Source organism: Tenrec ecaudatus, chromosome 7 (assembly GCF_050624435.1).
Source record: "Tenrec ecaudatus isolate mTenEca1 chromosome 7, mTenEca1.hap1, whole genome shotgun sequence".
Lineage (NCBI taxonomy): Eukaryota > Metazoa > Chordata > Mammalia > Afrosoricida > Tenrecidae > Tenrec > Tenrec ecaudatus.
This window is the reverse complement of record NC_134536.1, coordinates 55,057,572-55,074,747: the sequence shown is the minus strand read 5'-3', so window position 1 is coordinate 55,074,747 and position 17,176 is coordinate 55,057,572.

Sequence of the window (17,176 nt, the reverse complement as noted above, 5' to 3'; positions counted from 1 at the left end):
CTATTAAGAAGAATAATTCACATGTGATCAAAAATCCAAAAGAGGACATCATCCAACACCAATTACTGTTTAAGACACTCGAGAAAATAGGAATGGAAGTAAAGTTCCTCAAGACAAAACAAGCTATCTATTCAAAACCAACAGCAAACGTGGTAGTCAATGGAGAAAAGATCAACACAATTCCACTGAAAAAGGGGGCCAGACAAGGATGCCCCTTGTCCCCACTCTTCTTTAACATCATATTGGAGATTTTAGCTAACAGCATAAGGCAAAGAAAATACATCAGAGGTATTCGCCTGGGGAAGGAGGAGGTGAAACTATCATTATTTTCAAATGATATGGTTTTATATATCGAAAATCCTAAAAGCTCCATAAGGGGAGTAGTGGAAGCAATAGAGGAGTTTGGCAGTGGCAGGATACAAGATCAACAAACAGAAGTCCTTTGGACTGCTATACACATCAGAGAAGACCACAGAAGAGGAGATCAAAAAGGTGATACCCTTCACAATAGCCAAGCACAAATTGAAATATGTAGGGAGATTCCTCACTAAAGCAACAAACGATCCACATGAGGAAAACTACAGAATGCTATTACAAGAAACCAAGAAAAACCTCAACAAATGGAAGAATATCCCAAGCTCGTGGATTGGAAGACACACTATAGCTAAGATGTCGGTTCTGCCCAAGGCGCTATATAAGCTTAATTCAATCCCAATGCAATTACCCTCTTCTTTCTTCAAGACAAGAAATGGGAAAAAATGATTACTAACTTCATATGGAGTGTGAAAAAAACAGAATTAGCAGATAACTTCTCAAGAAGAAGGACAAAGTTGGAGGGTTTGCTTACCTGACTTTAGCACACATTATACAGCCATAGTTGTCAAAACTGCATGGTATTGGTATAATGGTAGATACTCAGACCAATTGAAAAGAACTGAAAACCCATAAACAAAATCATCTGTATACAGATGATTGATAAGGGCCCAAAAAACATCCAATGGGAAGCAGGTACCCTCTTCAACAAATGGTTCTGGAAAAAATGGATATCTACCTGCAGAAAAGTGAAGCAAGACCCTCATCTCACGGCAAGCACAAGAATAAACTCAAGGTGGATCACAGACCTTTAGGTAAAACCCCAAACTATTAGGGCCATCAATTGGGGAATTGGGACCAACCTGAGAACTTTGGCACAGGGAATACATAGGTTATCAGAAATAGGAAATGACATAAACACAGAGGAGGCACAAATTGACAAGTGGGGTACACTGAAGATAAAACTCCTGTGTACATCGAAAGAATTTACCAAGAGAGTAATAAGGGAGCCCACTGACTGGTAAAACATCTTTAGCAATGACACATGAGACAAAGGCCTTATTACTCTGCTCATTTCCAAAAAGAAACAAAAACGAATTGCCCACTGAGGCAGTGGGCAAAAGACCTGAACAGAAGTTTCACAGGGGCAGAAATCCGAATGGCCAATAAACACATCAGAAAATGTTACCAATCTTTAGCCATAAGAGAAATGCAAATTTAAACAACAATGAGATAACACCTAACACTCTCAAAGATATGCCAACACCAAAATTAAGAAAACAGCAAGTGTCGGGGGGGGGGGGGGCTGTAGGGAGACAGGAACCCTCATCCACTGCCGGTGGACCTGTAGGTATGTACAGCCACTATGAAAATCACTCTGGCCATATCTAAAACATAGAAACTGAGCTACGATAGGTCCCAGCAATCCTCCTACTGTGCATATATACACAGAAGAGGCAAGAAAAAACCCACGGCCGGGCATCTGTGCTCCGATGTTCATCGCAGCACAGTTCACAATTTCAAGGAGTTAGAAAAAACCCAAATTTCCATCAACTGATACATGGATTAAAAATAGCGTGGTACATACGTACAATGGAGTACTACACATCGCTAAAATGCAGTGATGAATGTATGAAGCACATCGCCGCATTGGGAAGAACAGGAGGAAATTATGCTAAGCAAAGTAAGCTAAGCACAAAAGGCCAAGTACAACATGAGTCTGCTGAGCTAAGCTTAAAAAATGGAAATGGGGCATAGGGAAAAAGCTACTGTATACAAACATCCTTGGAGTGATGACCAGGTTGTATGGCAGGGGCCAGACCAAATCCAAGGATACATATGGTATCCAACTAAAAAGGTGATGGGGAAAGAAAAAAAGAGTGAAATGAGTAGTGGGGGAACAGGGCACTAACCCACCCAAGATGAGGGTATTGTTTATATCTCCACAGGGAAAGAGAGACTATACTTCAATCCCATGTTCCAATATGTGAATACAACATATTGGCATGGAGTAGGGAACCAGCGGAGAGGTCTGAGGGGCTGGACCCAATCCCAACTATGTGGACAACTGCTCCTTCCCCTAGGAGAATTTACTTCAGAGGACAGGACTGAAGCTGCAAACCGAGGCAAAACACTAAGGACATGCAAAAGAACAGCAATCGGAGCAGAACAACAAAGTTCCCAGTGAATACTAAAAATAGACTTTAGGGCTAAGGCATGGCACCCCATCAGACTCGACCAGAAAACACTCCTAACAGCCAACAAACAGCCCTTGAACTAACTATAGGCTTTTCTTTGTTGTGGTTCTTTGTCATTGGCTTTTTGTTGTTTTTGTTGTTGCTTTGTTTTGCTCTGTCTTGTTTTTGTGCATGTTATTATCTCTGCAGGTCTGTCTAAATAAGGTAGGCTGGATGAACAGTCTGAAGGAGAAAACAATGGACTGATGGTTCCGGGATGGGGGCATGGGAGAGAGAGAGGTAGGGGGAAATGAAGTGGTGTTAACAAACCCAGGGACAAGGGAACAACAAGTGATCCAAATCACTGGTGAGGAGTGTGTAGGAGGACTTGTAGAGCATATTTAAGGGTAATATAACTGAGAAGAATTACTGAAACCCAAATGAAGGCTTAGCATGATAATGGAACAAGAGAAAGTAAAAGGAAATACAGGAAAGAGTTAGGAGTCAAAGAGCATTTATAGAGGTCTAAATAAAGGCATGAACATATGTAAATGTATTCATATATGAGGATGGGGAAATAGATCTATGTTCATATATTTATAGGTTTAGTATTAAGATAGCAGATGGACATTGGGTGTCCACTCAATACTCCCTAATGCAAGAATACTTTGCTCTATTTATCTGGCATTATTTTTTTAATAAATCATTTTATTGGGGCTTATACAACTCTTATCACAATCCATACATACATCAATTGAGGAAAGCACCCTTATACATTCATTGCCCTCATTATTCTCAAAATTCGCCTTCCACTTGGGTTCCTGGAATCAGCTCATTTTCCTTTTTTCCTCTCCCCCTCCCTCTCCACTACCCCCTCCCTCCCGAACCCTCAAAAACTTATAAATTATTACTCTATCCTATCTTACATTTCCTGGCGTCTCCCCTCACCCACTTTCCTGTTGCCCATCCCCCAGAGAGGAGGTTACATGTTTCCTCTTTCTACACCCCCTTCCCTCCCAGTGTCACCACTCTCACCGCTGGTCCTGAGGGGTTCATCTGTCCTAGATTCTCTGATGCTCACCTTCCCAACATGATCACCAAAGACAAAGCGGGTGCATAAGCCAATGTGCTGAAGCCAATGTGCTGATTATCAAAAGATATAGTGTCTAGGGTCTTAAAGACTTGAAGGTAAACAAGTGGCCATCTAGCTCAGAAGCAACAAAGCCCACATGGAAGAAGCACGCACATCAGCCTGTGTGATCACAAGGTGACGAAGGAGTCAGTTATCAGGCATCAAGGAACAAGAAAGCACATTATTGTGAATGAGGGCGAGTGCACATTGGGGAACCAAGACCCATCTGCAGGCAACTGTATACCCCCTTACAGAAGGGTCATGAGGCAAGCCAGTCAGGGTGCAGTGTAGCAACGCTGAAACATACATTCCTCCACTTCTTACTTGTTTTCTCCTGTTGCCCACTATCATGATACCAATTCTACCTTACAAATCTGGCTAGACAAGAGGATGTACACTTGTACAGAGAGGAACGGGAAACACAGGGAATCCTGGACAAATGATTCCTTCAAGACCAGTGGTGTGATTGGCAATACCAAGATGATGGAAGAAGGGAGGGAGGGAGGGGGAAAAGGGGGAACTGATTACAAGGATCTATATGCAATCTCCTCCCTAGGGAATAGACAACAGAAAAGTGGGTGAAGGAAGATGTCGGACCATGCAAGATATGACAAAATAATAATCATTTATAAATTATGAGGAGTTCCTGAAGGAGGGGGGAGTGGATAGGGAGGGGAAAATGCACCAGTAGAAAGCAAATGTTTTGAGAATGATAATGGCAAAAAATATACAAATGTGCTTGTCATGAGGATTGTGATGAGTTGTATGAGCCAAAATAAAATGAGTAAATTTCTAAAAAGTCCAAATCTGGAGAAGACAAAAGGAAAGCATAAAGAAACTGACACTCATTACAAGGAAACATCATAATGAAATATGAGAGATATGCATTATAGAAGTTAAATGAAACTCAAACAGGATAAGCTAAAAAATTCATATGATAATCAACCTTTCCAAAACCCAATTCAAGAAAAGAATACTGAAAGCTGCTTGAAAAAAAACCCTAGAAGTTACCTACAAAGTAGAACCAAGAAGATCAAGCTCTGATTTCTCAACAATCCCACGCAGGCAAGAAGACAGTAGGATCACATCACTCCTATAACAACCAAAGGGTCTGGTGTTATTTCCTCTTCTGTTTCCTTCTTCCCTGGGCATACACCTAAAACTTTCCACTATATTAAGATTATAAAATGTTCTCAATTTTTAAATACACTAATTTAACATAGCCATACATTTCAACATACAGAAGGATACTCATACTCTCCAAAAGATTAGGAGTGTCAGAGTTCCTAAAATAACTTTTTTATTTTGGCATTGAAAGTTGAGTCTTATGCGTGACAAACACTTAAAAGATATTTGGATCATAATTTAATTTTACTCTCATCGGTGGGTCTTGAGAGATCATGGAAACTTTTTTAGAATTTCCCAGGCATATTCTAAACAGAGTCAAACCATCAGTGTAAATTTCTAAGTAAAACTACCGAGCATCTTATTTGAGAGCCGCTCATGGAGACGATTGCAAGGAACTTTCCACCTCACAGTGTGATTGTGTTTTTGTCTCAAGAGTTTCTCCTGCTTTCAAATTTGAAGAAATGCTTTTTGTTTTCTAACATTCATTCATGACACTGAAGAGAATGCTGAAAAGACACAGGACTTCAGATTAAAATGTAAAACTCAGGGTGCTTGATTTGATAGTGTGCTTAACGTAAAGAACCTTGCTCATTTCTCATACCCCTACCACCACGCATTTCCTAAAAGCTAGTGTGAACTGGGGTTAGACCCATAGATTTTCAAAAAGGTAAAAATTTTCAAATGTAATTTAGGTCACGCTCAGAGGAGTTTTTGAATCCTTTCCATATCATTCGTGCATGTCTGTATTTCCACTTAGGCTTGAAAGTGTCAATGGAAGCTGGGAAATCAAGAGACCTAGAATTGCAATCACCTATTGGGCAACATATTAAAAGATTCTATGGGCAAAATAAAGAAGATGGAAAAAATACACAGTCACTGTATCAGAAAGAACTTGTCGACATTCCACCATTTCTGGAGTTAGTACTTGAGCAAGGACCAATGATGCTGACGGAAGAAGTTCAAGCAACGCTAAAAGCATTGTCAAAAAGAAAATTCCAGGAATTGATGGAATACCAATTGTAATGTTTCAAATAAGCTCATGAAACTTTCATCACTGCCAGGAAATTTGAAAGATAGCTACTTGGCCAACAGAGTGGTAGACATCCATGTTTGTTGCCATTCCGAAGAAAGATGACCCAACAGATTGCTCAAATTATAGAACAATATCATTGATATCACGTGCAAGCACAATGTTGCTGAAGATCATTCAATAAAAGTTGCAGCAGTACATTGACAGGGAGTACCAGAAGCTCATGATGAATTCAGAAGTGGACATGGAACAAGGGATATCGGTGCTGGTGTCAGATGGGTCTTGGCTGAATCATAACAAATTATAGATAATGTTTCAAAGAATTGGAATTCCAGAACCCTATTGTGCTCATTCAGAACTTGTACATACAAAAGGAAAGTGTACAAACAGAAAACGGATATACTGAATGAATGGTTTAGAATCAGGAAAGGTGTGTGTCAGGGTGTGTGCTCTCACCATACTTATTGAAACTGTACACCGAGAAAGTTATCAGAAGAGATGGCTTATATGAATAAGAATGTGGCATCAGGATTGGAACACTTGTTAACAACCTGGCACATTCAGATGACAACGCCTTCCTTGCTGAAAGGAAGGGGGACTTGAGCACTTGCAGATGAACATCAAGGATTGCAACCTTCAGTGGATTACAACTCAATCGATATGGATTGAAAACAAAATACAGGACAACTTCAAAGTTGTCAAGGATTTTGTATTAATTGGTTCTACAATCAATGCATATGGAAGCAGCAGTCAAAAGACCAACATATATGTTGCCTTAAGTAAATTTGCTGCACAAGACCTCTTTAGAGTTTTGAAGAGCAAGGATTTTACTTTTGGGGCTAAGGTGCACCTGACCCAAGCCACGGTACTTCCCATTGCCTCATATACATGTGAATGTTGGATATTAAATAAGGAAGAATGAAGAGGAATCGATCCATTTGGAGAGTGGTGCTAAGGAAGGCAGAGTCTTACTAGATGATTGTGCTCTATGTGACTGCTTGGCGTTTTTGTTACTCAACTAGATATTTCCGTTCTTACCACATGTACCTTCATGAGCTGAAGAGATACTGATGTCATCAGTGTGTTCCCAAGCATTTCACAGCATTCTGGAAATTGGCAACTGCTGGTGGTTATAGGGTTATAGTGGTTTAGCTCACCTTGAATAAACACAAGACCAGGACAAGGTCAAATCCAAAAACATCATGGTTTGGCAATACACACCGATCCTGTGAGCATGGGTGCAATAAACCACAACCTTGGCTCAAGAAGTGTTTCTATGTTCAGTGTGCATCTCCTTGCTGGTTTACCTAATGGTTCTTCATAGTTATCCCTAGTTTGTAGATGCACTGAAATTTTAGATTTAAAAGTGTTTCAGACACAATGTCTGCTATTTGCTGAAAAGTAGCATTCTAAAGAGTGCTCCTCATAAACTCCCCTCCCCCACACTTTTTTTTTAAAGATCATTTTGTTCAGGGCTCTTGCTACTCTTATTACAAGCTATAACCCAATTGTATCAAGCATATTTGTGTATATGTCACCATCATCATTTTCTAAACATTTACTTTCTATTTAAGCCCTTGGTATCATTTCCTCTTTTTTCCTTCCCTACCTCATATCTACCCTCTTGACCCCTTGATAAATTATTATTATTTTCATATCTTACATCAACTGCTGTCTCCCTTCAGTGAGATTTCTTTTTTGTCACCTTTGGAGATGGGGTAGGGTGGGTGATCATGGTGGTAGTTATACAACAATCATAGTGATCCATTCTCCCTTCCTCCCCTTCCCACAACCTCTTTCCCTTACCCTCCTGGTATCACTACTCCCATTTACCTTCCTGGGGGTTTTATCTGACCAGGATTCTTTGTCATGAGCTATCTGTTTCAGTGACCTGGTCTAGCCAGAACTGAAAGAATGGTGGCATGATAGTGGTTTGGGGTGGTGGTGGTGGTGAGGAAGCCTCAAAGAACCAGAGGAATACTGTGTATTTCACCAGTGCCTGGGTTGACTCATCCATTCCTGGTGACCCTTCTGTGAGGGGAGGTCCTATTGTCTACAGATGGGTTTGGAGTCTCTGCTCCAACCCCTCTATTCTTAACAATATGATTTTGTGTGTGTGTGTGGGGGGGGGGTCTTCTGATGCCTGTTACTGATTCTGCTTACACCTCAGGATCACACAGATTGGTGTGCTCTTTTCCTTGTGGTCTTTTAGCTTCAATTCTAGATCGCTGCTTGTTGAACTTCAAGCCTTTAAAACCCCAGGCGCTATATCTTTTGATAGCCTCAAACAATCAGTTTTTTTCACCACATTTACTTGTGCACTCATTTTGTTTTCAGCCAGCATGTTGGCAGGATGAACATTACAGAACTCCAGGTTTTTAGAACAAAGTGTTCTTGCATTTAGGTAGGGCTTGAGCCCGAGGCCAAAGCCTGTCCATTTCTTCAATGTATTGCCATATAAATATATGTACATTGGCCTATACCTCTATTTTTATGAGTTAATATATTTACATATGTGCACATCTATGTTTATATCTCTATCTAGAGCTTTGATTCCTAGATCTTTCATCTGTTTCCTTTTGCTTTCCTCCTGCCTACCTTCATGCTCGGCTTTCTACCTCTTAGTAATTCCTTTCAGCTAGATTACTGTTGCTCCAACAGCACTGGGAATTTCACGTCGTCCTCATTATTGCTTTTAATTCCCTAGTTGATTCCCTGTCTATGACGTTGTTTGATCACTACTCCTTTCGCCTGTCTCCTGCTCCCCTGCAGTCCTTCCAGAACCATAGGTCCAGCTGCTTTCTCCTTGGATTTGTTTCCCATGCCTATCTTGTATAGGTAGGCAAAACAATAATAATGGAGACAAAACAAAAGTAAAACAAAAGATTGAATAAGAAAATAAAAAATATAGCACTCCTTCCCCCCACCCTCCCCCCAAAGCATAATCAATTCCAGGTCTAATCACTGACCTTTATGAGTATCTCCTCACAGGTCCTGGCGGTCCTGGGAACTGTCCCTCCTAGCCTGAAGTCTATTTTTGCTGCCCCCTCAGGTGTTTTGTGGATTTGCATTGCTCATGTTGCTGATCTATTATGTTCCCTTCTTGGTTTGCCACACTGTGGGGGTGGTCAGACCAGACTCACTCCCTGTCTTGTGTCTCCATGATTGCCCACTGTTGCAGTATGCTTCAGAGAGGGGACACCAGGTCTCCAGATGCTGCTGGCCTTACAGTCCACTCAGTGCCTTGGCAATGCTATACAAGGACGTCATCCGCAGGGCTTGGTGTACCAATATGTGGTCTAGTCCCTTGCTATCTGTTTCCTTCTTGATTTGCTTCTCTTCCCATTCTGTAGCTTCAGTGTTGTCTTCTGTAGCACATACTTCTAGTGGTGGTGATGGTGGGTGGGTTGGGGTCGGGGGTCAGTGTGGTGTTAATTGGGTTAGTCCCATAGACCTCTCTGTTCATAACTTGGTCAATGTGATTACATTGCCTTCAGCCAGCCGTAGTGGGGTCTGCACTCACTCCCTTTTCTGTGGAGACATAAACAATAGCCTCTTCCTGAATGGATTAGTGCCCTACTCACCCTAATCATCCCCCTCTTTTTTTTTCTCCTTTCTCCCTCCTCTCATTCACTTCCCCTTTCTTTGTGTTAGAATGACATGTGCATCATTGGGATTGCTCTGTCGCCCACCTGATTGCCTGAACCTCAACCTGTAAAGTGTGAGATAAGTGGCTTTTCTTCTATACCTACTGTGCTGATTTTACTTACCTCAATTTTGTACTTGTCCTTTTGTGATTGGCTAACTTAGCTTAGCATAATTTTCTTATTCATTATGAGAAATTAATTCTAATAATTAATATGAGAATTAATAATTCTAATGATTAATTCTCAAGACAAATTAATGATTAATTAATTAATAATTCCATGCATTCATTGGTGTTTTTTAGTGATGTGTAGTACTCCATTTTTGTATGTGCCAGTGATTTCTAATACTTTCATCTATCAATGGAAATTTACGTTGTTTCCAATGCTTTGTGATTGTGAATTTTGCTGCAAGAAACATTGGAAAGCAGACTACTGGTTGTCCTCTATTTCTTAGCTCCTGCCTAGTAGAAGGATTGCTGGGTTGTAAGGTAACTCAATATCCATTTGCCGTAAATATCAGCAGATGGCTTTGCACAGTGGCTGTATGTGTCTACACAACCATCATCAATGGAGGAGAGTCCATGTCTCACCACATACACACCAACATGTGTTGCTCTGATTTTTTTTATTTGGGCTACCTTCAAGGATAGTTGTTTTAACTTGCATTTCTTCGAAGACTAATGATCGGGAGCATTTTCTCATATGTTTATTGGCCATTCAGGTCTCTGCCCTTGTGAAACTTTTGTTCAGGTCTTTTGCCCACTTCCTCAGAGGGTTAACTGTTTTCTTCTTTTTTCAGGCTAGGAGGGCATTATAGATTTTAGTACCTAGCCCTTTGTCTGTTGTGTCATTTCTAAAAGTCCTCTCCCAGTATATGTGTTAGCTTGTTACACTCATGGTGAATTTTTTCAATACACACTCTGGTGTTTTATCCTTACTATATCCAATTTGTTGAATTCAGCATCATCTTTGTGTGTACCTATTAGAGGTGGCCTATGTATTCCCTTGGCCAAGGATCCTTCGTTGATGGTCCTGATCATTTGGGGTTTTACTTCTACGTCTGTGATCCACTGTGAGTTTGTTCTTTTGCAAAGGGTGAGGTAAAGGTCTTGTTTTATTTTTTTGTGTGGATATTCATTTTTTCCTGCACCATTTGTTAAACAGGGCATCCACTTCTCACTTGATGCTTTGGGGCCCTTGTAAAACACCAGATGTCTATATACAGTATCTAGTGTCTTAAAGACTTCAAGGTAAACAAGCGACCATCTATCTCAGAAGCAAAAAATTCTACATGGAAGAAGCACATCAGCTTGTGTGATTACGAGATACTGAAGGAATCAGTTAACAGGCATCAAAGAACAAAATATCAAATCATTGTGAATGAGGGAGAGTGCACATTGGGGACCCAAAACCCATCTGCAGGCAACTGGACACCCCCTTACAGAAGGGTCACGGGGAGGACTTGAGTCAGTCAGGGTGTAGTGTAGCAATGATTAAATGTACAACTTTCCTCTAGTTCCTAAATGCTTGTGCCCCCGCCCCACCCGCCACCAACTATCATGATCCCTATTCTACCTTACAAATCTGACTAGATTATAGGCTGTATGTTGGTAAAGATAGAAACTGGAAACAAGGGAATCCAGGACAGATGACCCCTTCAGGACCAGTGCTGAGAATGATGATACGGGGAAGGTGGAGGGCGGGTAGGGGCGAAAGGGAGAACCGATTACATGGATCTACATATAACCTCCTACCTAGGGGATGGATAACAGAAAAGTAGGTGAAGGGAGACATCAGACAGTGTAAGATATGACAAAATAGTAATAATTTATAAATTATCAGGTTCATGAGGGAGGGGAGAGCGGGGATGGAGGGGAAAATGAGGACCTGATGCCAGGGGTTTAAGTGGAGAGCAAATGTTTTGAGAATGATAAGGGCAATGAATGTACAAATGTGCTTTACACAATTGATGTATGTATGAATTGTGATAAAGAGATGTATGAGCTAAATGCATGATGGGGAACCAATGCCCATCTGTAGACAACTGGACATCCCTTGCAGAGGCGTAGTGGGGAGGAGATGAGTCACTCAGGGTTCAGTGTAGCAATAATGAAACTCACAACTTCCTCTACTTCTTAAACGCTTACTCCCCTCCAACTATCATGATCCCAATTCTTCCTTGCAAACCTGGTTAGACCAGAGCATGCACAGTGGTACAGTTGGGATCTGGAAACACAGGGGTTCTAGGACAGATGAACCCCTCAGGACCAACGGTGAGAGTGGCGATAACATGAGGGAAAGGGGGTAGACAGGGGGAACTGGTCTTGGGGATCTACATATAACCTCCTCTTTGGGGGATGGGCAACAGGAAAGTGGGTGAAGGGAGATGCCGGGCAGTGTAAGACAAGATAAAATAATAATTTATAAGTTATTAAGGGTTCATGAGGGAGGGGAGGGAAAAAAGGAAAATGAGCTGATTCCAGGAATCCAAGCAGAAGGCGAATTTTGAGAATGATGAGGGCAACGGATGTGTAAGGGTGCTTTACACAATTGATGTATGTGTGGATTGTGATAAGAGTTGTATGAGCCCCTAATAAAATAATTTTTTAAAAGAAATGGGAAAATTAATTACTAACTTATTTATGGAGAGCGAAGAAGTCCAGGATAAGGAAAACACACACACAAAAAGAGCAACGTAGGTGGTCTTGCACTACCTGACTTCAAAATTATTACACAGCCAGAGTTGTTACAACATCCGGGTACTGGTGTACTGATAGATACATAGACCAATGGATCAGGACAGAACACCTAGAAACAAAATAACATCTGCATACAGACTGATGATTTTTGACAAAGGCCCATTAAACATGAAGTGGAAAGGGAATGCCTTCTTCAGTAAATGGTGCTGGAAAAACGATACCCATCTGCAGAAGAATGAAACAAGACTAAGACCCCACTCCGTGCACAAAAACAAACCCAAAGTGGATTGAAGACATAAATGTAAAATTCAAAGCTACTAGGATCATCAGCAAGAAATTTGGGACAAATTTAAGTGCTCTGGTGTAGGGCATACACAGGCTACCACATATGACAAAGGAAGCAGACACCATGGAAGGCAAAATAGATGAATGGGTTATTGGAAGATTTCATTATAAGAGTAAAATGAGAATCCACCGATTGGGAAAATATACTTCACATTGACATAATAGACAAAGGACTAATATCTATGGTCAATCCACAAAAAGAAAAAAAACCTCTGAGAAGGTGGGCAAAGGAAAGTTGTATTTTTTATCGTTGCTACATTGCACCCTGACTGGCTGGTCTCCTCCCCGAGACCCTTCTGTAAGGGGATGTCCAGTGGCCTACAAATGGGCATTGGGTCTCCACTCCACACTCCCCACCTCATTCACTATGTTAAGATTTTTTGTTCTGATGATGCCTTATACCTGATCCCTTCTATACCTTGTGATTGTACCGGCTGGTGCGCTTCTTCCATGTGGGCTTTGTTTCTTCTGAGCTAGATGGCCGCTTGCTTACCTTCAAGCCTTTAAAACCACAACGCTATACCTTTTAATAGACAATCCTCATTTTCATTGCAGCACAGTTCACAATAGCAAAACGTTGGAAACAGTCTAAATTCCCATCAATAGAACATTGGAATAAAAAACTCTGATATAAACAGACAATGGAATATTATGCATAATCGAAAAGCAGCAATGAAACCATGAAACACCTCATGACACAGAGGAATCTGGAAGCCATTTTGCTGCGTGAAGTTAGTCAATTGCAAAAGGACAAATACGGAGTCCACTACTATAGGAACAAGCAACAGGATGGGCACAAGCTCAGGCTTGCAGGACATTCAGTCTATGGACCAGGGTGACCGGACGCCCTGGTAGAGAGCCTGACTGGTGCCAATGAACCATACTGCAACCTCTCCAGGTGTGTCTCTTGAGGTCATTTGGCAAAGAGCTTCCCAGGGGAGCTGGGATCCAATTGTGAAGGGAGCAATTGTTGACTACTGAGAGGTGACTGTGATGCAAAGTGGTGACAAGGTCACTCCAGACAAGTAGACATCCCTATCAGAGGGAAAGGGATACTGTTGGGAAAGTCAGGTCAGGAGAGGGAAAAGGGAGCAGACATGTCTGCGGGAGCACAAGTACATTACTTTTCCACTGTAGGAAAAGTGGGAGGACGGACTTCCAGGTGGGGGAGGGGGATGACTAAAAATACTTTTAAGGACCCTAAGTGGGGAGTATCCCTAGGAATATGCACTGAATAAGCCATATTGGCCCTAGTTTCTAGGCACATACATCCTGCAGGGCCAGGTCAAATGCCATAGGACACTGGGGCATTGAATTCTGGGCCTTCAAAGCACGCAACATGCTGCAAAGGCTGCACCAGGGAGATTGGTGCAGTACCTCCGCCCCGTGCCCTGGACCCACCTTCAGCACACGTGTCACCTGAGGACTCACAGATGGAAAATTCCCGGTGTTTGAAGAAGCAGAAGACGGCGATAAAGACAGAAGGGGCAGTGTAAGATATGTATAAATAACATTACATAATATATTAAGGGTTTCCAAGGGTGACAGGGTGTGGGAGGGAGGTAATAAAGAGGAACTGAAATTGAGGGGCTCAAGAAGAAAGATGCTTTGAAATTGTTCATGGCACTATTTGTACATATCTGCTTAATATAATGGATGTATGGGCTGTTATAATATATGTAAGGACACCCCATAAAATGATTCGTTAATTTTAAAAACAGAATCGAACGGTCAGTAGGTGGATAATCACTGACTTACTACATCAATGGTCTTTTTTTTTTTTTCTTATTTATTACATTTATTCATAAATGCATCGATAATTCTTTATATGTACAATGTAAGTTTATGTACCCTGCATAATCACATGAGTCCATATTGCACAACACAACACAATTGACGATGTACATTTTTTGTCATAACCTGAGTTTACTCTGATGACTTGCACTGAATGGAATGAGCCAGGGATGCATAGTCCGGGCAGTAGCTGCTGACAGCCAGCCTCAAGCACACTTCCAAATGATCATCAGTCATGGTGAACGTACTTGGATTAATGATCTTTATGTGGGAAAAGGCTGACTCACATAAATAAGTAGAGCCGAACAACACAGACAAGGAAGTAGCACATTTTCTCAGGTTTGAGTACTTTCCCTCTGCAAGTAAGTTCCAGAACTGTTCCTGCGCTCTGGACTTCAGCTGAATGTCAGCTCGTAGTGTCAAAATCTCCCATTCCGTGTGAAAGTGATACGTTTTTGTCTTCTTACTTGGTCCAGCTCCCCCTCCCCCTCATTTTAATACCATTTCTTACGTTTAAGAGAATAAAAACAAGGTCTAAAAATTGGCGATAACTTAGCTTGTCAGTTTTGTGGCACTTAGCAGAGTTGTTTGCGCGTGCATTTGACATCTAAGATTGCATCTGATAGGCTGAGCTGTGTATCAATTAAGTGATGGGATTGATGATAGGTTTACATCTATATATTTTTTTTTCTTCTTTTACATTTTATTAGGGACTCCAACAACTCTTACCACAATCCATACATATACATACATCAATTGTACAAAGCACACCCATACACTCCCTGTCCCAATCACTCTCAAGGCATTTGCTCTTCACCTAAGCCCCTTGCATCAGGTCCTCCTTTTTTTCCCCCCCTCCCTCCCTTTTCCCCCCTCCCTCATATGCCCTTGGTAATTTATACCTCGTTATTTTGTCATATCTTGCCCTATTCGGGGTCTCCCTTCCCCCCTTCTCTGCTGTCCCTCTCCCAGGGAAGAGGTCACATGTGGCTCCTTATCAATGGTCTTTATAGTGTATTAAGATATACATTATTCTGGTAAATCTGTGACTGACATTCTTCATTGTAAATTTATTGTAAATTTTATTGCTTCTGTACAAGTCAATAATTCAGATATTGCTATATGGAGTTAGCCTATATTGGCCCAATATCCCGTTCTCAACAGTGCTTTAAAAAGTTAGTACCAGGGACTAATCAATGACAATATTAACAGTACATCTTTATGCCCTAGGGAGACGATCGATGAGACTCTCTATCATAAGTTAACAGGGAGGTTTCTAAAGTGAGCCAAAGGCAGATTGAAAAAAAAAAGTCACAGATCCAGGAATGGGTTTGGGGCTTTCACTAAATCCTAAATCCTTTCACTAAATCCTAAATCTGATCTAAGAACACACAGGAAACACGAGATATGGGTGCTATAGCAAAGTGTGATGAAGAAATTAGATGATGTCCAGCTATCAGATAAAATAGTGTCTGGGATCTTAAAGGTTTGTTTGAAAGCAAGCAGCCATCTAAGTGAGTTGTCGACTGAATCCAGAGGGAAGAAGCACCCTAACCAGTGACCAAAGAATTGTAAATTCTAGAATCCGAACCCGATGAAGGGAATCCCATCAGAGCCTAAACGGTGAGATGCTGGTTTGCAGAAGGCTATGGACGACAGTGGGAGCCCAGGATACATTGGTGAGATCTACGTAGGGGATACGCCTCTTGTGATGTACCTCCATCCATCATAGGGGCAAGGGAAGAAACTGGTTTCCCAAACAGATAGCTTTGGAGCGACGTCGATAGGGGAACAAAATCATACACCTGACTTGAATGGTTTAAAGTTTGTCAGCTGATCTCCAGTCTGTTACATGTTGGGCCTGATCTGGTTTTCCAAATTTTCTCTATTTTGTTTGTTTGTTCATTTTGGGATTTAGCTCTGATGTATTTGGTCATTGGGGGGTGACCCTCTTGAATTTTGGTTATAGGTTTTTCTGTTTTTTAAATACATGAAACCCAAGATTGATGAACCTAGAATAAAGTTTTCTGGGGGGGGGGGGCAACTGGAGGCTGGTAAAACGGAGCTTCTGTCAAGTAGTTCAAGGAAGAAGAGAATGTTTTGAAACTGATTGTGGTAATGATTGCACAATACTGCTTGATGTGATTGATCTATGGAGTTTTATGATATCTGTCTTAACTCCCAATATGATGGTTTGGAAACAAACCCACAAAAAAGAACCATCGTGAGAGTGGCTCAGGACCTGGGGGTTTCCGTTGTTGTGCATAGGGTCGCTATGAGCTGGGACCGATGTGATCGCATCTAACAACCACAAACCTGCTGACATTTTCATGCTGAATATGTCCTTTTTACTTTCATTAATCATATATTTTATTTCCAAAACTTAAACAATTAAGCATTTAAATAATTTAGTATTCCTTCACCCACTTATCTTTAACACAAACTTCACGATACAGTAAAGTATTATAAAGATGCATATATTTATATTTAAGTTATTTATTTCTTCTACTATAACATTTCCACAGTCATATATGTTTGTGAAGCCAAATAATTAAAGGTTAACAAAAAATAAAATAATTCTTAATGTTTAACTGATTCTAAATTTAAATGTAGATAGTTAAAGATATCCCTAGTAGAGAAATTTTTCTAATAACATTTACAATTCATGCATCAAGCTTCCTATTTTTCCTATCACTACTACAAGCCTACTTACTAAATCCCTTTAATATATTGCAATTCACAGAGTTCATCAAACTTATGTTCATTATTTAAATGTACTTGTATTTTTCACTAATAGTGTCTATAAAGAACTGAGATTTTATCATTAACAATCACATGAAAAGTGTATATCAATAAGAATATTAAAGTATGTTTATAATTATTAGCTTTTATAGAATTGTTTTGGAACTCTG